Raw genomic sequence first — 26965 nt, forward strand, 5'->3', positions numbered from 1 at the left:
AATTGGCACTTTCATTATCTATCTAGCTTCCTTAAACATGTTTATTCTTATTTGTTTAAAATTATTTTCCTTTTCCTCTTTGCAAATTTTACAATGCATATAATACTTTCATTAAACGAACCTAAAATTTTAACACATGCAACTTGCCATCTCTATTCCTAAGAAATCTAAAACTACTGAATACCATTCTGTTCCTCTCAAGTGGACAGGCATCTCCTATTTAAATCACTGTTAATGATTTTACCAATACTGTCCTCTAAAAGTTTAATTGCAACATTGGTTATTACCTTACTGTGACTATAATGTAAATCTCTCATATGTCTATATGCCTGACTCTCTCTCTCTCTCTCTCTCTCTCTCTCTCTCTCTATATATATATATATATATATATATATATATATTAGGGTTTCTTTTGACATTATTTGATTTGCATCAGACTCCTACACATTTGATTTTTCTTTGGGTGAAGTGCTTTTCTTAGTTAATTACTTCAAGAAAGTTTAAAGTGATAAAACCTTATTACATTCTTTTTCTTGCAGTTTAATTTATTTGCAGTTGTTAGGATGGCTTTCTGTGAAGAACACGTCAGTATTGTATGCCAAGTTTATTCACTGCATGACAGGCACCGCAATGACAATGCTTACTTGAGTTCAGAGCACCTAAGAGTAAATTAAAAGCACACGTAATCCAAAACACTTCATTTTTACTTTAGTGGACACTTTCAACCGTTACTCTAATTAATTTCCTAGAATTAGGAGTAATAAAATTAGCTACAGAGACTTGATAATTAGGAACGTAACTCTTTTGGGGGAGCCTGGGTCTGATGTAGCCTGGGCTGCAGAGGTTAGGAAACTATGTCCGCTTTCTGCTAACTCCTTGTAAGAGAGCTTTTGCGCCAGCTAGTGAGGGTCAGTTGCATTTGTAATTTAGCTTTATTTTACCAGATTCCAAGATCCAGCACATCTCTGATTTTATTTTATTTTATTTTGTATTTTACAGAAGGTTCTACAGGGTCTCGCTACTGGATCGTACTCAAAGTAATTCTCCTGTTTACAGCCTCCCAAGAGCTGGGATTACAGGCGCATCACCACACCCAGTCTCAATCAGCAGTCTCAGAGTGCCCTAGGGGCGGAGCCGGCACCGCAGGCCCAGAGTGGAACCCCGGCTCCCTGCACCTGCTTGCCTTAATCCGCTGAGCTATTTGGCAGGCCCTACATCTCTGATTTTAAAGGAGTTTGATCCTTATTCTTCTCTGTGAGCCTGAATTATTTGCATATCATTAAAATCAAAGTCAAGTCGGGGCTTCCTCTATCTGTAGACCTGAGGCCAAGTAGTCTCCCAGTTTTAACACATTCTGCCTCTCATATTCTCCTGGATTTCCTCCAGATAAATATGAGAGGAATCATCAAAAATTCCAACTGCTGGTATTGTTCTTTTATGCTTACAAGCATCTAAATTATAAATCTCGGACCATACTGCGTGCTTACAAATACGCTTTTACTTCCTGTATCAATCTCCCTTGCTAGATTTGGCTTGAAGCTGGAAAGTACTGATCTGTTGACCTATATTTTGAACTTTCTGCTACAAAAGAAAGGAGTTTGTGATTCAGTTATATCTGAGTTTTATAACTGGTAGCAACCCCAATAAAACTACTTGTGTAAGTGCATGGTGGTGTGTGAAACACAAACACACACACAACCTCATATCTGCAATGAAAGATCAGCATGGACAAAGAAGGACATGTGTGACAGCTGAAGAGAACGGACAACTAACTGAATGCTGTTTGTTGCTGCTTGATTTTGTGGGATTTTTATTTGTTTTTTTTTTTTTTTTTGTTTTTTTTTTTTTTTTTTTTTTTTTTGCTTTTGCTGAGTAGTACTACACACTTTCAAAGTAACATTTTCTTTAATCAGGTCCAATACCTTGAGAGAGAGCCCAGGAGAACACAGTGGATGATTTAATTCCCACTGCTTTCAAAATATCATTTTCCTTACCAAGCTGTCAGCTGTCAAAGGCAGAAAGTGCAGATTTCTAACACACAGCCACAGTCTAAGTGGTATGGCGTATTCCTTGGTCTTGAGGAAATTGAAACAGAAATCCCAAATTACTCCTAGCTTGCAGCACCTTCATGCCCAGAAATTAAGAGGAATTTCCAAACGTAGATTTAGGGCTGATAGAACCCTAGCAGAGTGATAGAAGTTTATATGGAGAAATGATGAAAACACAACTCAAGGGAAGTTGTTACCCGTGCCTCTAGATTGTATAGGTTGGACTGAGGACTTCAGGAGTATATTTCAAAGTTAACAAACTGAGACGTAAAGCCATTCTTGTAGAAGGAAAGGATGCCATTCCTGAGGTCTATTTAAATTCCTCTATGCCTAAGCAAGAGTAAAAGCTAATTTTTAATGTTTTTGTCTTTTTCTTTTTCTTTTTTTGGCGGAACCAGGGATTGAACTCAGGTCCTTGTGCTTGTCAAGGAAGCGCTTATTGCACTGAACCATCTCCCCTGCCCCTGTTTTTATTCATTTCTCTTATAATTTTGCTTTTTTTCTAAAGCTTACATTCAGTAATTTGGGATCCACTCTGCCTCCTGTAGCTTACTCAACACACCTTATTTTTAAGTAGTTTCAGATTTAAATTAAGAAGTACAGAGATGTCCTTTTTATCTTGTTCTCTTTATCTATGTGTACACATACTTCAACACACATGCATCCTCCCTTACTACCACCATTTCATACCACAGTGAAACACTTACTAAAAGCAAAGAGACTGTTCTGACATGTCATTATCACCTGAAGTGCATAGTTTACAATAGGACTTACTGTTGATATACACTCTGTTAGCTTCGACAAATGTTTCATGCCATGTATCCTCCACCAGTTCATCTTTTATTCATGTAGAATACTTCCGTTGCCCTAAAAATCATTGCTCTATTGGTCCAGCGTTGCCTCCTGCCCTATGTTGGAGAACTACTGATCTTCCCACTGACTCCATGTTTTTGCCATTCCTAGGACATCGTGCAGTGTAATCATATCGTAGTCTTTTCTTATTTTTTTTAACTTTATAACATGCATTTGATGTGCGCCTCCACATCTTTCCGATTTTGAGTATATGTACTGCTGAGCGAAGCCCAGTGCAGCCTCCTTTCATGACTGCATTATTTATTTCTGGATATCACTCTATGGATTTCCTTGTCCGTTTTTTTTTTATGACTGTGCCTGCTAAGGCAAATCTTGGTTGTTTGAAATTTTTGCAATTATAAATAAAGCTGATGCCACCGTCCACACATAGGTTTACGTGTAGACATAGATTTTTCCATTGCTTTGGTAAATATCAAGGCACAAGGATACCCAGGTTGTTGACTTTTGTAAGAAATTTCCAAACTGATTACAAAATAGCCCGTGCTACTTTGCATTCTCACCAGAAATGAATTAGAACTTCTGTTGGTCTGTATCCTTGTCAGGATTTATTTTTGCCAGCATTTTGGATTTTGGCCACTCTAATAGATGTGTCATAAGATCTCATTGTTTTAATTTTTAGTTTTCTAATCTTATATGCTATTGAACATCTTTCCATTTTATTTTAATCTTCATATTTTCTTTTGTAAAGTATTCAGTTCTTTGGCCCATTTTTAATTAGATTACTTAATTTGTTATTGTTGAATTTTAATGATTCATATATTCTGCACATAAGAATCCTTCATCAGATTATATCTTTTGCAAATATTTTCTCCCATTTGTTGTTTACAACTCTCATTCTCTTTACAATGTCTTCCACAGTGTAGAAGCTTCTAATTTTAATCTAGTCTATATTATCAATAATTAACTTCATAGGATGTACTTTGGTACTACATCTAAAGGCCATTCCTACATCCAAGGTTAAGTCTTATGCACTATCTGTAGGAAGTTTCATAGATTTACATTTTACATGTCAGTCTATAACTCATTTTGAATGAATGTTTAGGAAAAGTGTAAATAAGTGCCCGGATTACTTTATTTGCATGTGTATGTCCAATTGTTACAATACCATTTGTTAAAAAGACTAATCTCCACTGTACTGTCTATACATTCACCAGAGACTGAGCATATTTATCTGGATCTCTTTCTTAGTTCTCTCTTCTGTTTCACTTATTTCCATCTAGTCTCTTACCAAAATAACATTGACTTGATTATTAATTTGTATGGTTGGGCAGTACCAATCTTCCAACCCAGTTCTTTTCTTTCAATGTTGTCTTGGCTATTCAGAACCAGGTGCCTCTTTATATAATGTGGTGAGATTTTTTATTGGAATCATTCTACCAATGTCTTAAAAATTTTTAGTCAATCTGTGAATATGGAGTATCTTCATTTACCAAACTCTTTGATTTTTTTTATCATGGTTCTATGATTTGCTTCACATAGATGAAGACATAGTTTATTAGATTTATACGTAAGTTTTTTTCATTTGTACACATGCATTTATATGTAAGTACTTATTTATGCATAAGTATTTACATGTATTTTATGTTTTGTGTTAATACAAAAGGTGTTTTGTTTTTAACTTTGAATTCCTTTTGCTCACTATCAATATACAGAAAAATGAATATCTTGTGTTAAACTTGTGATTATCTTGCATTAATCTTTCGTTATATTTATTTTGCAATTGCATGTTTCTATAAATAGTTATCACTTTATTGATGAGGGCTTGGTACGTGTACATAGTAGCATATTACAATATTTCTTTTTTATCTTCCTCCCTTTCCAGATTGATCATCTCCTTCTCTTTTGCAAAAAACTGTTTCTCACCTTATTATTTTGATCTACAATTTATTTTAAGTTGGCTTTCTCATATCAGCGAAATCATGTGATATTCATGTCCATGTGTCAGATTTCACTGAGCACTGGGGACTTGTGTATATTAATCTTTTTTTTTTTTTTTTTGAACCAGGGATTGAACTCAGGTCCTTGCGCCTGCCAGGGAAAGGCTTACTCCACTGAGCCATCTCCCCAGCATGTATACTAATCTTGTATCCTACCATCTTGCCAGATTTATTCTTCCTTCTTGAGGTAGTTTGATGCTCCTTGGTAAGAAAAAAAAAGGCAGCTAAATCTCATGGTAGCATATATCTGAGTAGACCCTCATCCCACTGTAATCTGGGCTCAATTCACTGGCATTTCAGGAAATAGGAGAGGTGGGGATATTTTAGATTGGTGAAGCCAGATCATGCAATGCCCTCTGTTCATCTAGACTGATTCATGAGTTCTTCTAGATTTGCTAGGCCAATAATCACATCACTCTTGAATGCATTTATTTTTTAAATAATTTTATTGAGAAACAAATAGCAATGAGACAGATTCAAAACTGAATACTAGCACGGTTTCAATAATTAATACATTGCATATTGTTGTCCTAGTGGTTATTCATTGTACAAGACACAGACATGGTATCCTGTCCACAAACACTATGAGAACAAATCTCTCTATTAGTTGAACTAAGAGAATGCAGATGAATATCTATCCTAACTATTTTGAATATACAGATATAAAATAGTCATTCATTTGTATCCCCTTTTTTTGTTTAGTTTTGTCAGAGAAGGGTATTCCGTTGTCATTTAAATATTGTAGGTGCAATAATTCAGCAAAATATTCCAATATAGTACAATAGTCCATAATAGTAGTGGGTTTTCCATAAGACTGGCAAAGGCAGAAGTTGTTGACTTGAGCCTTTATTTTGTCCTTCCTGTTATGGCTTGTATTTTAAATGTCCTACAACAGTTCATGTGTTGAAGGCTTTGTCTCCAGGGCAGTGGTATTCAAAGGTGAAGGCTTTGGGAAGTACTGGGTCAAAAGAGTTCTGACCTCGTGAATAGATTAATCTCTGAAAGATTTGTAGTTTAATGAATTACTAAGAATTGATAGAAACTTTAGGAGACAAAGTCTAGTTGGAGAAATTTTACTGGGGGAGTGCCTTTAGGTGGTACTATTTGGCTCGCAGCCCCTAGTTTCTGATTGCCCATCTGCCTGATTCTTCCCCACCCCATCACCATAAGCCCTTAAGAAAGTATCTGAACCAGTCTAACTTTTTTTTTTTTACAACTGAAATTGAACAAGCATTCATTTCTTTATCTATAGTGGATGAACAGAATTATGTCTTAGTGATGTATCCAAAAAACAGTGATGCTATTCATCATTAATGTGACATTGGATATGAGGCTTGAGAGAAGTAATATGTTTTATAAGGCAAATTTCTATTTATGAGCATTTTGATATATTTACAGACCGAATAAATCCTTAGAACAAGCCGTCAGAATCTCTACCTGCAAGAATCACAATTACTCCTTTCAGTTTAGGCGACATACTACATTACAACTGATGATATTTTTCTAGTTTTCAAATCTGTGCTTCTCACAGCTTTGGGAATTTAATGAATCCTACCTGATATTTTTCTTTCTTGTGCCAGATGTTTACTATCAGATTTCCTACTGCAGCATTTTGAATATTTTTGTGTTCAAGCTTCAGGCTTCAGATTGGTTTTCTGGGGTGGGGATCTGCAAATAGAGAAAAGTATGGTTTCTCATCACAATAATGATTTAGGGATCAGAACCAAGTCATTGGATTGCTCACATATATACTGCTTAGCTTGCTGTAGGAAAGAAACTTGGGAACAATCCAAATTCTGCAGGCAATAGTAACACAAGTTAACAGAGAATCTTGATATTTAATGATACACTGGTCAGTTCTTTCTTGTTGATACTGTGATTGTTGTTACTGGTGCTTTTCCTAACATCAGCATTAAACTTTGTTATGGTGTGCTTATTACAGACGATGAGTAGAAGCAGCTGATGTCAATGTTCTATCTCAAGGTAGCCTACTGGCCTTGGCTAATATCCAAAGCATGATGTATAAAAGAAAAAAAAATTTCCAGAAATTCTCCTGTGAATTCATGCTTGAGACCTATTCTAGTGATGGAAAAGGGTAGATTCAATGAAGATGTCAAGAGGACAAGCCGGGAGGGTCTAGGAAGCATCTCTCATGATCCAAACTGCTTCAAACCATTTTCCCAAGATTTTCTAAAATAGACTGCTAAAGGGAGAGAAACTGCTCAAAGGGATGAGGGAAAGGGGAAAAGAAAGAAGAGAAAAAAAGATATGTATATGCACAGGATAACTTGGATAATTGTACTTTTGGTTTCTATTGGTCTGTTGAAAGAAATAGTTAATGATTAAATCTTTTCCTTCTCTTTATTTTTTAACTAATTTTTCCTGTTTATATCTGGCAACCTGAAAAACTATTTTTTTCTTGTCTTTTGTTTTCATTTATTACCATTTTAAAACAAACATTTACTTGAGAGACAGTATAGCAGTAATTGGTATGACATGATAAGCAGTACCTATTTAGAAGACCAGAATGACAGGCATTCCAAGCATGACCCTACCATTACACATTGCTATCCTCAGTGCAGTTGCTTAGTTCACAGGTATCAGCATATATAGTACGCAAAAGAAAAAAAAAATAGAAAGGTATAGCACAATTAAAAGGAAAGCAAGAACTTAAGGATTAAACAACAAAGAGAGGGCAAGGAGAAAATCTAGGAAACATGATGGGGCAAAACCATACATTTATATGCACAAGATGGTTAAGGCAAAGATCCTGAGATCTTCAGTAAGTTTTTGAAACTAGCAGATAATGATAGGATTCTCACCCTGACTGACTATATATGCTGAAAAACTGATTTGAAGACAACAATGCGCAACATAACAACCATTGCTGAATTCCAATAGCAGGCAGAATGTAAAGTGTGAATAAAGTCTTTTAGAATCTAAAGTTTTCTGGGAGAAGAAATGGCATGCAAGATTTCTACATGAAGCTTTCCATAGTAAGACTTAGGAAACAGCAGACACATTTGAAGTGACTTTTGATGTACTGGGGTTGACCTTACCATTGCACTGGGTAGGAGCGTGATTGAGCCAAGGGCCTGGGGGCCAGTGCTAATTTGCATGTCTGATCCCTCAGTGGGAAAAGAGGTCAAAGCTGTGGAATGCTTACTGTATGGGTCTGACAAAGCTGAAATATTGATGAGTCTCTTTCGCTTTTGCAATGTGCAGCATATGGCAATATTCTGCTCAACAGTTGGTTAGCTGGCTGTGATTATGGGCGGGGTCCTTTGTACATATTAGAGGGCCGGAGTCGCAAAGAAAGCAAAGTGGTCTGCGTCTTCCCCCTCTAGAGGGGGGAAGGTCTTTTTGCTCTTCTGGAGCTGTCCCATTCTGTGTTGCATCTTGCTTCTCCCTCCTGATCTGTATTACTTCCTGTTTCGTTGTTTATGGGCCAGCCTTGAAGATTTCTTTTGCAGAAGAGCTACAAATGCAGTGTGTGGAGACATACATGCTGTGTAGCATTGAGCCGGGAATTTGGCTTGAGGTATAAAACCCTTCTGAGCACTGGAGAATGTCATTCGCTTCTAATTCTTGCTTCTCTAAACCCACAGGATATAAATATAAGTAATACAGACAGAGAAGGGAGTGCTGCATCCTTAATGGTGATTCCCTGATGTGGAAAATCACCTTTCCCTTTTCCCACCTAATGGAAACAGCAACTTTAATTTATATCTGAGGCGAAACTGAGGGTGAGTCACCTGGGCTTTTCTGCTGTTGCAAAGAGAAGAGAGAAGGTCTCTAGAGAGCATTCTCCCACGGGAAGGAAATATGTAAAGTCTGCTGATAGTACACTTAATTTACATGCAGTGCAAACGCTTCTTCTTCCTTGTGCTGCTAATTGGTGTGTGGTCTGTTAACGTCTTTGGGAAGCTAGGAGCAGCCTCACTCCTGGTCAGTCACTTAGAGAAGCACAGCCCTGGGAAATGCAAATTTCCACCCAGCTCTGTAGAGTAATGCAAGTGTCAGAGGAGTAATGAACGGAGGGCTTGTACATGCACAGTTGTTAAAATGAATTTTAATTTAGTTTCCGATTCATAATATCTGTTAATTTAATCTTTTCTGTAAGATTTTTGAATAAATTTGTAAGTTTTATAATTAGGTGAATAGACAGCATAAATGTTTCCCTTGATTTTTTTTCCCATCTCTTTTTCAGGGCTACTTATTTATTTCATTTATTTGGTACAGAGTCTAACTACATAGCTCAGACTCATAGTGATCCTCCTGTTTTCAGCCTTCCCAGCACTGGGATTATAGGTGTGCACCACCATGCCTGGATTTGGTCTCTGGCTCAGCATGCCCCAAACATGCGGGACTGGGGATTGAAACCTGGTCCCTAGGCCTACCAAGGCAGAAGCTTAGTCCACTGAGCTATTTTACCAGCCCATTTATTTATATTTAATAAAAGTTTCTAAGAGCTAAAGCATTGTTCTGAGATCCTGAAGGGCATACAGTCTTTTTAAAGGACAGTCTAAAATATAATATACTATAGTGACTTTAATCCTAAAATTTCTTCAAATTTAATCCCTGAGTGTGTGAGGCACTTTAGGATTATCTATCTTTGGGTATGTAGGGGTTTGCAGCCTTTAGCTCTATCAGCTTCAGATTATTTGACATTTCAAGTAGTTTTACAGTCTTCCTCTCCCTGTAGTATCTTATGCCCAGATTTTTTTTGATGTTTTTCTTCAGCTATATGTCATAGTTAACAAATAAAAACCATCATTATTTCAGCTGCATAACTTCATGTTCTTATAAATATATGCACTGTCACATATTTACCATAATCAGTAGTACCATGCCTCTTGGGTGGAGAACACTGAACATACAAGTTCTTAGTTGATTTTAAATATATGAAAAATATGGTTAATCATAGTCAAGCTTAGGCAGGTCAGAGGACTGTAGTTTGATCCCCTGGTACCACATGCTGCACCAGCCCTTCCCTCAGGGTGGGCCAAGCAGGCCAGAAATAAAAAAATATAACTGCTATTGAAATCCTGTACTTCAAGGCTGGGCATGGTGTCCCATGACTATAATCCCAGTGCTTGGGAGGCTGAAAACAGAAAGGTCACTACAAGTCCAATCTTTGTAGTGAGACCCTATGAACCCTGTACTAAATATATTAAAAAATTTTTCTACTTCATTACTCATGTAATTCACTGTATTCTTGGCTCCCAAACTCTTTGGTCCCTTTTTAAAATTCCTATCTCTGTTGAATTTCTGTTTGTCTGTGATCCCTTACAGCTTGCTAAATTCTTTTATAAATAAATATGCAGAATTCTTTTGTAGTCATTTCACTGATCACCATTTGTTGTTGGTAGGTTACTAGAGAACTATTTATTTCTTTTCCTTCCTTTATTTTTTTTTTTATTCCCCCATACCCTTGTAATGGTATTTGGGTTTCCAAAAGAGGAGTGACTGAACCTCTTTCTGGCTATCTAGTCTAGCTTTGATGGGGAAGAAAACAAGCAAAGCAAAAAACTAGTCTCATGGCTATGATCACCAGTGCTGACAAAGTGCCATTTTTAGCACACAGTCAGGCCTTGAAGGGGCCCCAGCTAGAGGCAAGAGGGACTGTCATGGTGGTCCCAACCCTGGGGACATAGTAGAAGCCTTAGTAGCAAAAGGCACAGCAGCATGAGCTCTGGAATGTTCTGCCAGTTCCACCAAGATGGCACATTAGGAGGTTTCTGCCATTTTGACTCCTTCCCCCCAAAAATTTAGCAACTCACAAACAAGAATAATTTTGAAGTGTCGAAAGCCTAAAGGCGTTCACCATCACATGAAAACTTGCATGTGCCAACTCGCTGGAGTCATCAGTCAAGCCCTTTGAAGAACTTTAGTGATTGCTAAATTTCATTGTTAAGATAAAAATTTGAATACTGTGTAAAATCTTCCCAAATTTGAAGGCAGATCCAACAGGCTTGTGTTTGATTCACTACTACCCATGTCTGTGGCTTTGGAGAAGTCGATTAATACTGATGATCCTCCATTGTTCTATCTCTATATTAGAATTAGTATCATTAAAGAGACAATGTGTCTGGCAGTCCTATCGTGCAGCAATACTCAAATAAACAGTAAAGAGTTCTATTATTGTTTTGACCATAAAAATATTAGAACCATAATTACACTTCTAGGTATAATAACTTAAGGTAAAGATTAGATGAAATTATCTGCTATGGCAGGTGTTTTCTCTTTTGATCTAGTGTTTACAAAATGCTTTACACTTTGACTGAGTCATTTAACTCAGTGAAAGTTCACTGAACAAAGATTTAAGCATGCCCTCCTTAAAATGTGTGTTTTGTAAAAGCAGGCAATTACCACTCAACTTCTTTGACTTCAAATCTTTCTAAGTATCAATGCCATCATCTCTGTAAGACTGATTATTAGTAGATTATATGAAAAGAAGTTAGTACAGTTGGAAGATAATGCTCATACACACCCTTGTGAGAAAGTAACAGCCTTAAAAATTATAGCATGCAGTTTTCTTTTACTATCTGTATACTCATTGCAAAAAATTTTTTTCATTGCAAAAAATTTGAAAAGCAGGAACTTGAAAGCCCACAACCAAACAATGACTCCTAAGAATAGCTTAGGTAGTGTAAAATATAGTTAATATTTTGATAAATTATCCTTCTACACATATACACAGAGAGATATGACATGCCTTTTAATAATGTAATTTCATACAGGTAAAATTTACTTTTGATTAATGAGAAGTTATACTTCCTGTATTTTAGATGTTTATATTGTTGTAAATAATATTGTTTGTATTATTGTAATATCTATAAAAAGTTCACAGAAAATATTAGTTATAAATAATACCTTACACTGACATTTATATTATTTATCTTTTGACTCAATTAATTACGTTATGCTGAAATATAAATTTTCTGTAAAACCCTAAGCACGTCTACCTAGAAATACGATTTCTGAATAAAAATATATGCATACTAGAAACAATTGATGGCTAGCCCCAAAACTACAACGGAAAAATCCTACAATTGTACAAATTCCTCCCTAAAGTGAGTTAGAGGCCATTGCCATACATTGTTGTCAACACTAACCACACACACACACACACACACACACACACACACAAAACAAACAAACAAACAAAAAATCCCCACCAAATTCTGTCACAGCAGTAGGCAGAACACAACATTTTATATGGTTTTGCTTAAAGTTAATTTTTAAAGTATGTGTCACACTATATAATTTTTTACATACACTTCTCCATTCCTTCTCTACAGCAGGAGCTGTTTTCATGAGGATTTCAGGATTTTACCAGAAGAAGCAGTATTCAAAGGAACAACTATAAGGGCTGGGAAGATAGCTCAGTAGCATCAGTGCCTGCCTGTCAAGCGCAAGGTCCTGAGTTCAATCCCCAGTACCACAAAGGAAAAAACAAACAAAAAGTAACAGCTACAGCTACACAGCTGAATTTGGTCACAGGACAGTTACTTAAAACCCCAGGATACCACATTCCCAGAACACCCAAGCATTCCTCTGTAGAGGCTCCTCTAATAAGGATGGGGGCTTACTTCACCCTCAGTGAAATGCAAGATATCAAAGCTCAGCAGACCCTGTGGCATTTTTAATGGAAAACAAAGTGAACTTGCCCTCTCTGGGGAAAAATTGATGTAAACTAAGCATATCAGACAAACTTTATTTTGTTTGTTTGTTTCTGATCATTATTTTAGTGATGGGTACCAACCTCTGAGCCAAGAACGAAGACATAATGCACTGTCTGTGTAGTACAATTATTACTTCTAGAAATGTGCTATTTTCCATGTACTGCAGAAGGGTGAAGAATGATATCAAGAAAGGACGACCCTAGAGTGTGTGGGTCTCAGTGAGACCTTTTGTGGGAAACCTAGATTACATAGAGAGTTTCGTTAAACAACATAATATAAAATACAGAAGGTATCTAAAGGATAATATTTTATTGATGAATTTAACGAAATGAATGAAGAGAAATCTGGGCTTTGTTTATCAGTAGTATAGTAAGGAGGACTCTCTGCAGTGCCCAAGGCGTAGTATCATTATTTTCTTTCTGTTTTAGTCCAGGAAGTGATTCTTTCTTTTATTTATGGTCAACTGCACAGTTCATGGCAAATTTCAGATTTCCCCTCACATGAAAAGCTGTAACATTGCTATTTCACAGAATTATTGCTCACAGTAACATTGCTTTTTGGAGTCTGAGCTGAAATAGAGATCTCCTTGACTCTGGTTCATAATACCATTTATTGAATCCTGGTTACATACTCATGATACCCTTTTATCCTCTTACTAATAGCCTCTGGCTTCCAATCATACCTCAAGCTTCTTTAGAGTCAAAAGGTAAAAATCACATCTTTTTCTTGAACTCTTTAAGTAACAGTTATGGCGCTCTTAGGAAACCTCTTCCAGTGTTGACACCTCTGCCTTTTCTATACTTGTAAGAAGGGAGGGAAAAACTTGAGGCACAATGAGAGAAACAGCTCTATTCATGGAAGGAATCAATTCCCCTCCCCTGTATACTGTGTCATAGGACCAACTCAGGAGAGAAAAATGTCACCCCATTCATCAGACACCAGGGAAGTTAACAGCCCGAAGGCCTGCACTGAAGGTGACCAGAGGACACCAGTGCTGTAGTGCGGCTAGGAACAGAGCACGCAGCCAACAGTGACTGTCTTGTGACCTCACCGGGCTTCACGGAACACAAAGACATCTACTTCCACTCTTGCCACATTAGCTATCATAGACCAGGGCAGCATCACTTTCATTAGCAAATGAAAGAGTGAAAACCAACATACACATGCTTCTGGCTTACTCCCAAGAGTTATCTTAGAAGATCCTACTTGTGGCCCTTCAGTTAGGCTGTGCGCATGAAAGAATAACACCAAATCAGCACATTGGGGCTGCTTTGGCAACTCAGTGTCATACAGCCTTTCAAAAACTCACATAATGGCCAATAAGGATAAAAGAATCCTCAGATCGGTGGTGCTGCATTTAATGAGCCTAAAAATCAGTATTTGTTTATTATAAGAGGGTTGACAGTGGATGAGAGTAGAGAGCTCAAGGCAGAACATCTGCCTAGCATGAACAAGACCTGGCTTTGATCTCCACAGCACAGAAGCAATAGCAAATAATATTTGCATAAATATAACTTAAAAAGAAATCATTAGTAATGGCGCAGCTGATTTATTTGATGGTCTTTGAAGAATAAACTAAACATAAACAATGCTACATTATAACTCAAGGAATCCACACACATATAATGAAATATCCAGGCATGGTGTCACACATCCGTAATCCCAGTACTGGGGAGGCTGAAGTGGGAGGATCATTGCAAGTTTGTGACCATCCTGGGCTACAAAGTGAGTTCAAGACCAGCCTGTGCTGCATAGCGAGACCCTGTCTCAAAAAGACAACAAGCACAACAACATTAATATAAAATAATGAAACAATAATTGTGAGAAGTCTGCCTTAAAAAACCACTGTAAATAATGTAAGTAGCCACACTCTATCCCAAGTAATACAGCTTCATTGCCCTGTGGTGAAATTGCATTGTATATTATTCTTTTAAATAGATAGAACAGGAAAGGGGAAAAATGGTAACTTGATAGTGGAAAAACTCAGAAAACGCTCTTTGCTTCAGGGATTAAGGTTCACATTGCCAAGAATAAATTATGTTGTTATCATATACACTCTCCTGGTGTTATAAGAAGGGTATTTTACCATTGTAGTGGGGTCTGAAAAACTAATCCAGACTAATCGTAAGGAAAAAAAAAAAAAACCACCAAATTACATTGGGAAGTATTTAAAAAGTTTCTGGTGTTCTTCAACACTCCAGTACATAAATATAGAAAAGATTATTGCAAATATTTCCAAAAAGGAGAGGACTCAGAAAGCACAGGCTCCAAGTGCTGGCACAGTATTGTAGCTCAGATCCTAGAATGTAATTTCTAAACATAATCTATGTAAGTTTTGTTTATTGAGCAATATTTCAACATTGTTAATTTCTTCATTGTGAAAATGGTGAACGAGGGCAGGCAGGAAAGAGCAAAAAATAAAGAAAATAGAGAATGATTATGTAATATATAAAAATTAAGAGAGGTTATATGCAATGTACCTGCAAACTCTATCCTTTGGTAGATGTTCTATGAATCTAAAATTCTTCCAAACTCAAAAGAAACAAAATAAAAATATTTTCTTTAACACTTTTTCTTTCTGCAGATATTATGTTTTTCAAACAAAAGGCATGTTCAACATCTCTAGTGAATTTGTATTTGCTTTACAAAAGATAAGCAAAAGCTACAATTTTTAAAAATATCTGAATTACATTTTCTATATTCTTTCCAAAGAGTTTACTGATGTGCAATAAGATTCAGGAACAAAAGTAACTGCATAGGAGAGAAATTTTTATTTCCTTGGTAGTAGATGAAAAATTCTAATCTCATGAGATGGGAATATTTCAGACAAAGTCAGATGGAGCACTCTACAGCAAGCTTTGAAGAGTCTTGCCTTTAAGATTCTGGGCTTGTAATTATCATTGATTCACTCAGACTTCTAAGTGCGGGAGAAAAGATGTGATTAACATTCCCTATCAAATGCAAGGGTGAGGTAAGATTTAGAGGTTGTTTTTTTCTTTCTTTTAAAAAAATCTTTTCCCATTTCCATTATGGAGTCTGAGAAGCCAAATGCACTGCGTACTTCTTGTGCGGAGCAGCTGAGCTGGAGATTGAGCACACACTCAAGGCTGGGGTAAGGGCAGCCCTAAATCCACGGAGCCCAGAGGCAAGCCATGTGAACAGGTCTGGCAGATCCCACCCAATCCCAGCTTTCTTTTTTCATATATGCCTACTTTTTCCTTAATCTCCTGTTGCTCTCCTCTCATATGCTCACTCGTTGTGTGGGTCGGGGCAGTTTCTCTTTAATACAAAGCACTAGGGCTATTTTACCCTATCTTCCCTGAATAAACAAAACTGAAAAATGCTATTTTATTTGCTACTGCTTCTCTCCTAGGCTGACTACCTAATCTCTAACAGTTATTTCTTTATCTGTGATTATTTTCAGAGGGAATGGAACAGCACACTTGAGCACTGGGCTAGGGCTCAAGATGTCTAGACACCACCAATTTTAAGCATCGTGTTGGTGTTTAAAATGTAGAAAAAGAGAAGCTCTCGTAGCTTATGAAAGAGACAGGACAGTAGCACGATTTATTTAACTTCCATGTGACCCTGTGACCACACGCATGTGCTCTTTTCTTTCAGTTTTCCAAATTCCAATCTTTGTAAAAGGCATCTTCTCTAAATATGTTGCCTTGAGCTCTCCTAAATTTTGTTCTTCTTTGTCAAAATTTATACGAGTCTTGATCTCTTCTACTTCCTCTGTGTGTGTGTGTGTGTGTGTGTGTGTGTGTGTGTGTGTGTGTGTGTATTTTAGGGAAAGTTCTACAGGGTGTTCAGGGCCTGACTACTAGATCCGACTCATAGTGATTGACCCGTTTCCAGCCTCCCAAGATCTGCTATCACAGGCACGTGCCACCATGCCCAGTGTCATTTGCCTTCTCAGGGCATCCCAGGGCCAGAGATCAAACCCAGCCCCCTGCGCCTGCTTGCAGGCACCTCAATCCACTGAGCTATCTGGCCGGTCCTTCCTTTATTTCCTAATGATTTTCTAAACACTGTCTAACTAGAGACTTCCTGTGTGTTGGCTTCCGAGTGCACATGCCAATGCTCATTGTTTAAAGACTCCCCGCCTCCCTCCTTGTGAACCCCAGGCCTCGAATTAAGGCTCGAGTACTTCCTCGCGCTGAGAGTCGGAGGGAGGGAGCCGCACAACCCCTCCCACACTGCTGCAACGTGCCTTCTTTAAAATAGTGGAAAGGATTCCTCTGCCGGCTTATCGTGCAGCTTGCAGGAGCCATACATCACATCCAGTGCCCTGCGCTGTTAAGTGCTCAGTTCATTTCTAACTCTTCTTCCCCAGGTTGTTGGTTATGTTTTTATAAAATAAAGTTTTAGTTAAATAAGGGGGTACTGGCCATACTAAAATTGTTTTGGGAAAATTAAATGCCATGCATTTAGCACAAATCAAATATTGGATCCAAAGAGTGTTGAGGCTGTGTCTATACAGGCTGCAGAATAACATTTGCTGTGATAAGTGGCGTTTGTTTTCCTGCTTTGCCTTTTGGCTTCAGTGCCTCCTTCTCCATCTTTGTATAACATAGATTAGTGGGGTTTTAAAAAATTTATTATTGAAAGAGACTTTATTTTTATTTATTTTGGCAGAACCAGTAAAACATTTATTATTGAAACTTCATCTTCCTTCCTTTAGTTCTGTTAAAGACTAAGCTGATGGTGACTTGCCAATTATGAAGTGACCCGGGGGTCTGTAGAACACAGAATGGTCTATGTTTACCAGCAGAGAACTGACCCGACATTACCAGGAATGATGCAGCCTGTGTGAGGTGGAATCATAGTCCTGTTTTGATGACTTCTAATGTTGTGCAGTTGAATACCACTCTCCTAGTATCTCTGATCCTAAAACACGCCCGAACAGTATCTCGTTAAAAACTACATAGAATAATATCCAGTTACAGATATCCACGTTTATTCATTGAAAGAAATTCATTTTAATGAATTCACAGGAATTCCTGTGCCATTCACAGGAATTAACCAGCCCTGATTTCTGACTCTGTAAATGCTACGATGTCCAAATGGTCCAGCATGAAGACAGTCACCATTCTTCAACACATCAATCTCTTTGTACAAAAAGGGCCTGTGATGATTTCATCTTCTGTCACCCAGGGGCACATTTCTTGCTTAAGGAAGTACAGGCTTATGATTTCAAGCTCTGCACAGTTGCTGAAGCTAAATCTCTTTTATACCTGCCCAGAACGTTAAATCTTTAAATCTTTTACTTCAGCAAAACAGTCTTCCTTGTGGAGAGCCTGGAAAATTATAAACAATTCCGAATGCTTTTGAAATGATTTTATTACCTCACGTCTGTGACAGCTAGCTGGGAATGATGCTTAAACAACAACAACAACAACAAAAAGCAAGAGTTTCATAAGCATTCTTATCCATGCAGTATTTTTGTTTGTTCCTTACAAGGATAAGTATTCATAGAAAATAATATTATTGAGTGAGGGTGTAAAACTGAAAGATAGAGAGATAATCTGCATGCAATCAAAAGATTCTCACAAATTGAAAAGGAATAGCTGGAAGATTTAAAAAAGAAATCAGGAAATAAACAACAGGAAAATGAAATAACCAAAATACAATGAATAAGGTCAACTTTTCATTGATCAGGAGCTTACAAATTAATGTAATGAGATATTACTTTTACCCACCACAGTGGCAGAATTTTAAGAAGAAAAGTCAGAAGTATTTCTGACAGGCAACCTAAATGTTAACCCAGATTTAATCAACATTTTCTAATCATTTATTTATTTATTTATTTGGTAAAGGGTCTCACTATGCAGCTTGGACTCATAGTGATCATCCTGTGTCAGCCTCCCCAGTGCTGGAATTACAGATGTGTCCCACCACGCCTGGGGTTCTTGGGCCAGCATGGCATGCAGTACTGGGGATCGAACCCAGGTCCTGGTGCTTGCCAAGCAGGGGCTTAGGCCACTGAGCTATGTCCCCCACCCTTAAGCAACATTTTCTAAAACCGAAAATTTCTTTAATTTAACAAATCCCACTCTTGAGAACTTACTCCAAAGAGTTAAAAGCCATGAACAAAACTTCATATTTTGGTATATTTATAAAATAATACTCATAATGGAAATATGAAAGTAAAGTGGATATTTTTTTTTATTTTTATATATGTGGTACAGGGTGTCACTACAGCTCAGACTCCTAGTGAGCCTCCTGTTTTAGCCTCCCCAGCACTGGGATTACGGGGATATGCCACCACACCTCGACTGCGTCATGGACTCAGCACACCCCAGTGCAGGGTCAATGCAGGCTGTGGTGCCAGGGATCAAATGCGGTCCCTGAGCTCACCTAAGATGGTTCTTAGTCCACTGAGCTATCTTTCTAGCCTAGGACAGTGGATAACCATGCACCACCACAATACAGAGCTTTATGCAGTCATTAAAAATAGATTTATGATGATTACTAAGGAACAATCTATTATTACTGAATAAATGTAAACAACACATACAGCAAATACAATAATTTGTACTTTTTATAGAAATCCCACAATAGAAATCCCACAATAGTTATGCATATATACAGAAATAAATTCATTTTTCTCAGAATGATGTATACTTGCAAAATTATAATTTTTAACTATGTGTTTAGTAAGGTAAATGAACTGGATCAAAGTGGGAAAGATTTCAAAGGTGGACCTACTTTTGCAAAAAAGGTTACCAGTGAAAACTAAAGAAAAGTGGAAGGAGGAGGAGAGAAAAGGACAAAGTGAAAGGTAATGAAAGGAATCAAAAGATACAGCTATAAAATAGTGAGTGTAATCTGCTATTTGTATAAATTATGCATATCCCAGGCTGTGTATATTCATAAAAACAATTTAAAGTGAGTTAACTTCTATCTGCTACAAGGATTGTTATCAAATTAGTGCAAACAAGTTGTTCAAAATACAAGACAGTGGCTCTCTTAGGCAAGGCAGGTAACTTTGCAGAAGGATAAGAGAGAAGGAATTTAACAAAAGAATAGCACCTAAAATCTACAAGGCTAGTCACGTTCTTATAATGGTGATTTTTATACATTACATAATGTAATGTGTTGGTTTGTATCATGAAATACGACCTAATACTAGAACAAACTTACATGAAATGTAAAAACAAACAGCTGAGGACTATTTTCAACATCATTTTAAAACACAAGCTTAGCATTTCTTAAAATGCAGAGGACCCTTGTAGAATCAGAAAAACAAATTCTGCAGGTTTCTCGTTCATACGCAGGCACTAACACTGAAAAAGAAAGAGTGGAACAAGATCTTAAGTACTAAATGCAGCACACCTTTTGGGAATTAGATGGAGGGAGTATTGTATTACCTCCTTTGTATAATAAACACTAGCTATATTGCTGTTGTAGTCAGGGGAAAAGGAAAAGAAAACTTCACAGAATTACTTCACAAGAGAAAAAATATGATGTAGGTGAGATGGATCTATACTTAACTAAAAAGCATTTTCATTCTTGAAACGTACCTATGGGATCCCTTTCCAACAACTTCCACTGTTCTGTCCAAGATTACAGCTTCTCTCCTTTCACTCATTTCGTTTGACCATGATGCACACTTTTTGCAATTATAATTGCCTTTTTCTTACCTGTTTCCTTCAGTAGAGGTAGAATTCTAATGCCTGTAATCTGTTTATGCCTGCAGTCTAGAAGAGTCCTACAATTCCTAAGGAGCATAATAAAACCTTGTGAAATATCTCATCATGTCCATTATTTTAATGAAATACCAATGCAACAATTCAGACAAACTAAATTTCATAAAAAAATAGAATCCCAAAGGGCCAGCCAGACAGCTCAGAGGACTTACGCGCCTGCTTAGACAGACGCAGGGACTCGGGTTTGATCACTGGTGTGCCGTGCCAGCCCCCACCCGGGGGCACGCTGAGACAGATATTAACACTGGGCATGGTGACACACACCTGTACTCCCAGCAACTGGGAGGCTGAAAACAGGAGAATCATTATGAGTCTGATCTCCGTAGTGAGACCCTGGAGACCTTGTACTGAATGCATAAAAGAATAGAATCCCAAATTCAAGAACAATGTGTAACAATAACTACTACAGTAAAATATTAAACGTGACCTAACCATCAATTTAAGAAGGAGGTTTATATACTTATAGAAAGAAAGATATGGTTTTTTTTTAATTTTATTTATTTATTTATTTATGTGTGTGTGTGTGTGTGTGTGTGTGTGTGTGTGTGTGTGTGGCCAGCTCAGCCCACCAGGGGGCGGGACTGGCTGGCATGTGGTGCTGGGGGATTGAACCGTGGTCCCTGTGCTTTTGCTAAGCTTGTTCTAAGTGGGTGCTTTAGACCACTGAGCCATCTCACCAGCTCAAGAAAGATATGTTTAAAAATAATAATAATAATACATGTATGGAGTTTGAAAGTTGAAGCTGAATGACAGTAAATTACATCACTGCTTCAAGTTTTCAGTGCTCATCTTCTAAGCAGAACTCAGCTCTCAGTAACACTGATGTCAACATTGAATTCATAGACATTATTGGAGTGAAGGCTAATTAGGAAAAGAGTTTTGAAAATCTGGCTATATCCAATAAGGCTAAAGTGTTACACATGCAATAACTTAAGTATATTTATTATTGGAAGTACTCTATTAAACTGTATGCTCACTAACGATCATACTTAATAATTTTTGTTAGTTTGTTCTTGTTTTTTGAGACATGGTCCCACTATGTACTTAAGGCTGGCTTTGAAGTCACTGTGTCGTTCAGGCTGGCCTTGAGCTTGCAGAGATCTTCCTGCCTCAGACTACTGAAATTGTTATCAGTCCCAGAAAATTCATGCCATAGAATACTATACAGGCACTGGAATGAAATATTGCAAGGTACCATGCTACAGATGAATACTGACAAGGGAATACTTGCAAGTTAAATAGTCAAAAAGGAGTTCATGATGAGTAATCCGATCTTTATGCATATAAACCTCAAAAACAAGCATAACCAATCTACTGTGATGTAAATAAGAACAACAACCAGAAAGAAGTGACAAGATGGGTCGTCTGGCACAGTATCAGGACATTCGGGCCAGGGAGATAGCTCAGCAGGGTAAGCGCCTGCTTTGCAAGCTGCGAGGTTCTGAGTTTGATTCCCAATATCAGGATATTGAGACCACTTTATCTCTTTTTTTTTTCAAAATTTTATTGATAAACAGATAGCAATGAGACAGTTTCAAATCAAATCGGAAGTACAGTTTCAACAAATAATACACTGCATATATTCTTCTTAGTGGTTAATTGCTGTACAAGATGCAGACTTGAGATCCTATTTACAAACACCATTAAAACAAATCATTCTATTTATTAAGAGAATGCAACTATATATCTATCCTAACCACTTTGAATACACAGATACAAAATGGACATTCATCGGTATACCCCATTTTTTCTAAGTTCCGTTATTGAATATTATAGGTGTGTAAACTCGGCAAAATATTCTAAAAGAGTCCAGTAGCCCATAATAGCATTGGGTCTTCTGTTTAACTGGCAATGTCAGAAATTATTGACCTGAGTCCCCCACAGCTCAACATAACAACATGGCTTTACTTCCTATATTTCGTCTTCATACTTTTCTACTGGATGGTTAAGACCAAGGTAAAGCAGGATCTGTGCAACAAGAGTTGTAGCTTTTTGGTCTGAGAAGGTCAGTGAAATGCCCTCAGGATTTATCCTGAGATCCTGTACCTCAGATTGTAGAACCTTTGTCAGTGCAGTGTAGAGTGTGCCTAAGGAGAGTCACATGGGGAGAAGACACTCTCTCAGGCTTTCACAGAGAGCACATTGACCAAGCAATGGCCGTGACTCATCTACTTTATCTCTTGATCTGCATGATGGTCACCTGTGTGTATTCTCTTTTAAAATTACCAATTATTTACTGCCGATTTGTGCATAGTTGTGCATGGTTGATCTTCCATGCATTGCTAAACTATTTCATCTGGAGTGTTTTTGAATATAAAGAAACATAAGGACATGTGCCCTAATAACAGTGCTGATTAAAAATATGAACATCAGTGCATTTGCTATTTTTTGCATTAGGTTTATTATGTCTATTTCATCCATAAATAATACTCCTAAATCTGACCATGTAACCAAAGGAATGTACTACGAAGATGGAACATAAAACTAGCAAACTATTCTTAAAAGTTACAATATATTCCCATTAGAAAGGAAAAAAAAAAAAAGAAGGGCCAGTCAAATAGCCCAGGGGATTAAAGGGCCTGCAGGCAGGTGCAAGGACCAGTGGTTCAGCGCCCAGGGAGCACTGAGACAGCAATTGAGACTGGGTGTGGTGGCGCACGCCTATAATCCCAGCTCTTGGGAGACTGTAAACAGGTGCATCACTATAAGTCTGATCTAGCAGTGAGACCCTGAACACGCTGCAGATTCTTGCCTAAAAATACAAAAAAAGAAAGAAAAAAAAAGAAAACATCTACTTAATATGGTAGTAAGTTGTATATGCAGAGACTATATGGATACCTATCATGGTATACATAGTGCTATATTATATGTTCTTCAGAAGCATGAAATATCATTAATTATAATTAATTATCACTAATATCATTAATTACATATCATTAAAATATCATTAGTATTATTATATCATTTCTGCAACCATTCATGCATACACACAGTATGTGCATTTATATATTATTAGACAATTCAACTTAAGTTCAATTAGTATTTTTATTATGGCAAATAATGAGATGTAAATGTTTACTAAGTGAAATTCAATATTTTAACATCATTGGAAAGAAAGTAGTGGACCTCAGAATATATTTCAGGCTGTCTCAGAATTTATGTTTGTATTTGTGAAAAGGAGAGAAATTTTCTTTTTCTTTTTTTTGCGGAACCGGGGATTGAACTCAGGTCCTTGCGCTTGCCAGGGAAGCGCTTATTCCACTGAGCCATCTCCCCGGCCCCAGGAGAAAAAAAATTTTAAAGATTAAAATCACTTCCGTTTTTCTTCATGTATGAAAACAAGTGCACCAAAATTCTTTTTTGTGGTAATTTCTAATACAATGTCCAATATTCCCAGGTATATTAATTTTTAAAATCTTCCACTTTTATTAATTGAGTAAACACTGAAGAGTAGGTCACTGAAAATGAAACTCAGAAAGTCTACTAGAATTTCCACGCGAACTTGGATTTCTTTCTGTGACTTCCATGCTATTACGCAGTTCCTGCTGCAAAGGGTTTGAAGACCAGGAACAATATACATTCTCCCTCCTCCATATTTTGTGTAGTTTTTATATTCCAATAATTTCTGAAAATTAATACATATTTTATTTTTACAAAAGGTCGCAGGTAATGGAAATGCTTTAAAACCACATGTCCATTGAGACCTTGAACCTTTCAATCCTAGCTCCTTCTGCCTTCCCAGAAGGTCCTTGGCGGTGCTGCTGCTGTTGCTGAGCCTGCGCGTTGTTTGCCTTGTTCACCTGGATGTGCAGCAGCCCCGCGGGAAGCTTGTGACCCTTACTGGTGGAACATCTGCTGGTAGGTGCGAAGCCGTGGGTTTGACCCTGGCGTAGAAAGAGAAAAATCAAAACTCTATAAAGAGCTGTAACGCCGTGAAAGCTTTCCTGTATACCCAGCATTACCGGGAGATTTGAGTAGGACTCGGGATTGATGGGTTTTGTCATTTGTAAAATCAGGAGCGTTAATAGAAAGTCAATCATTGAAAGGTTTGGGTCTTATACCTGCTAATGGCCTAAATTATTAGCTGGTTCTTTACCAACCTGCCCTTAAGCGAAAGCATGCTATTTTAGATATGAGCATGAAACACGTACAGTTATGGATCAATTTGCTTCAGGATATGGATAAAGGTATCAGTGAGATGCACCTCCGAAAGAAAAAGTGTGGTGCTGGCATAGGCAGTATGTCAGAGCCAGAGGCTCGTATTTCAGACTGTCCATTTCTGTCTGTTTTATCTTCTACTCCTTGTTCTTTTTCTCTTTTCCTTTTGAACTGTGGAATGAGAGCCTCAGCTCCTGACCACTGCCTCAAATCTAATCTGGAAAAGGGACCAGACACATTGAAACTCTAATCAATAACTAATTTCATCATGGTAGATACTGAGCTAATCACAGTCTGCTCATTCTAAGTGTTTAAAAGCTACATTTCCTCAGGTCATTAAAATGTCTTTTACGGTTTTCAGATGCTTTATGGTGAGGACCATGCTCTCCTGAATTTGTTATATTTTTCCAGTGATTGCCAAAATTTTAAGAAGCTAAAAAACATAGTTTTCTTGACATCCTGACCACTGCAGAGCCTGGTCAGGAAGAAGACCTCTGTTCCTGATATTCTAAGAGATTTTGTTACACTGGTCCATCACGCTGGCTTTCATTCCCAGGTTTTATTGGCTTCTCTCTTTCATCCTGTTATTTGCTTTTAATTTGTATCTCAGCCTTCCTATGGAGTTGAAGATTTATTTTTTTTTATAATCACAATGAAGTATTTTAACCTCTTTAAAATATATTCTTGAGTTACACTGGATGATAAATACTGAATTCTGATTGTCACTGTATGTTTAAGGTACCCCTCTCCCTTCCACAGTGTTTCTGAATTTAGAAAGCTTTAGAAACCTTCTGTGTTTCCTTATTTCAAAGAAAAGGAGATTACCTTGGATGCAAAGAAAATTCATTCACTGAGTGATTCTCCAACTTTACTGGTAATGTCACTTCCTTTATTTATTCACTCATTCGTTTATTTATTCATTCTTTTATTCATTTTTTGGGCAGTTCTCTTTTATAATGAAAGACTTTATTTGGGGAAATATGGAAAAGAAAGAAGATGTACAGCTGCTGTGAAGTGGTAGGAAACTTCAGAGTCGAAAGCCCTTTTCTGATGTTCTTGAAAGCCAATTGTGTCAGAGATTGTATTACATATGAGGATCATAAAGAAATAGAAAATAATTTTTGTGTCCCCAAGGAATTCACAGATAAATAGGACACTAGCAAATGAAAAAATATTATTAGTGCTGGATAAAAAGCAGGTAGGGGAACTTAAATATGACATTACTAGAAAGCAAGGATTACTGCTTTTATTTTCTCTCCATTATCGTAGTTATAGAAACAAAGCATGCACTAAGTGCATAATTTATGAATTTTCATTTATTCATTCTCTCCCATAACAAATATTGTCATTATATTAGGGGCTTTTCCTCCTGCCCCAAACTTTAAAGCTTTCCCATTTTTCCAGCAATGTTATGCAAAACATCAGTGCTAACTCTAGTGAGGTGTGTATCTTCCCTTTTCCCAAAAACTTTGTGATGATACCGGTAGCTATGGTCCAGAAAACTAAACCCAGTTTGTCAACACCATCTGTGTGTTTGGGAAGTTTACATTCAGTTTCCTCCTTTCTTTTCCAAAATCATAACATTTGCTTGGAAAATGATATAAAACACCACCTGTGCTCCAAGATCTTTAAATTTCTATCCTGAACTTTAAAAGGATAAAGGATACATTCCAGAATACATTTTCCTCCTCTCAGATGATTTGCTTACACAGTCAATCACGAGTTTTTAACTGCAAGCTGCAGGAAATGACCTTGGTTGATCTAAGGATCAAATTCTAGTAAGTGCATTGCAAAATGGAGAGGAAAGATTTGGAAGCAAACTTCGCCAACTGCAGAGCAGTAAAAGCCAATTATCACCCATAACCAAGCCAAAATGATGCCACCGTCACTAGCAGAGTGAGGTAGAACACAATGCCCCTGCATCCTGGTCTGTTTGGCTCTACTCAGCCATTGCATGCTGGGAAACTCAATACACTTCTGCTGCCACCTGCTGGAGAGTGGCTACTTCGGATGATTTGCCTGTATCCTGGTGGCCATAGACTGAGTGACTGATGTGCATGTACTTCCACTCCAGAAGGGGGGGAATGAAAGGATTTTTCAAACGTTAAGTGGGGCAAAGGTGATAAAACAAAACAAAAAAAGTGCCTATTACACATTCTAAGTAAAGTATGGGATAAAGAAGAGGGAGATTATAGTTCTTGGTAGATAATTTCTGAACAACATGAATCAAAAATCTGCAAAACAAAGATATTCCTCACTTACATACTAATTTAGCCATGCTGTATATTACTGTGTGAAAGGAATTCATACAGGTCTTTATGTGATACATTTCCTACCTGTAACACTTTTTCTGAAACCTCAAGGTTTTCCACAGGAATGAAGTACTACAGTCTTTTCTAGAAAGAGGTACATTCTTAGCGTCTGAGTACTCCATTTTCCTTGCAGAAAATATCTAAAATATAGTCTTCTGCTGCCATGAGCTGCTGCCCTCTGGCATGTGATACAACGTTTTGGAGCTAGCTGAGTACAGACAAAAATCCTCTCTA

Source organism: Octodon degus, unplaced genomic scaffold, assembly GCF_000260255.1.
Source record: "Octodon degus isolate 3935 unplaced genomic scaffold, OctDeg1.0 scaffold00056, whole genome shotgun sequence".
Taxonomy (NCBI): domain Eukaryota; kingdom Metazoa; phylum Chordata; class Mammalia; order Rodentia; family Octodontidae; genus Octodon; species Octodon degus.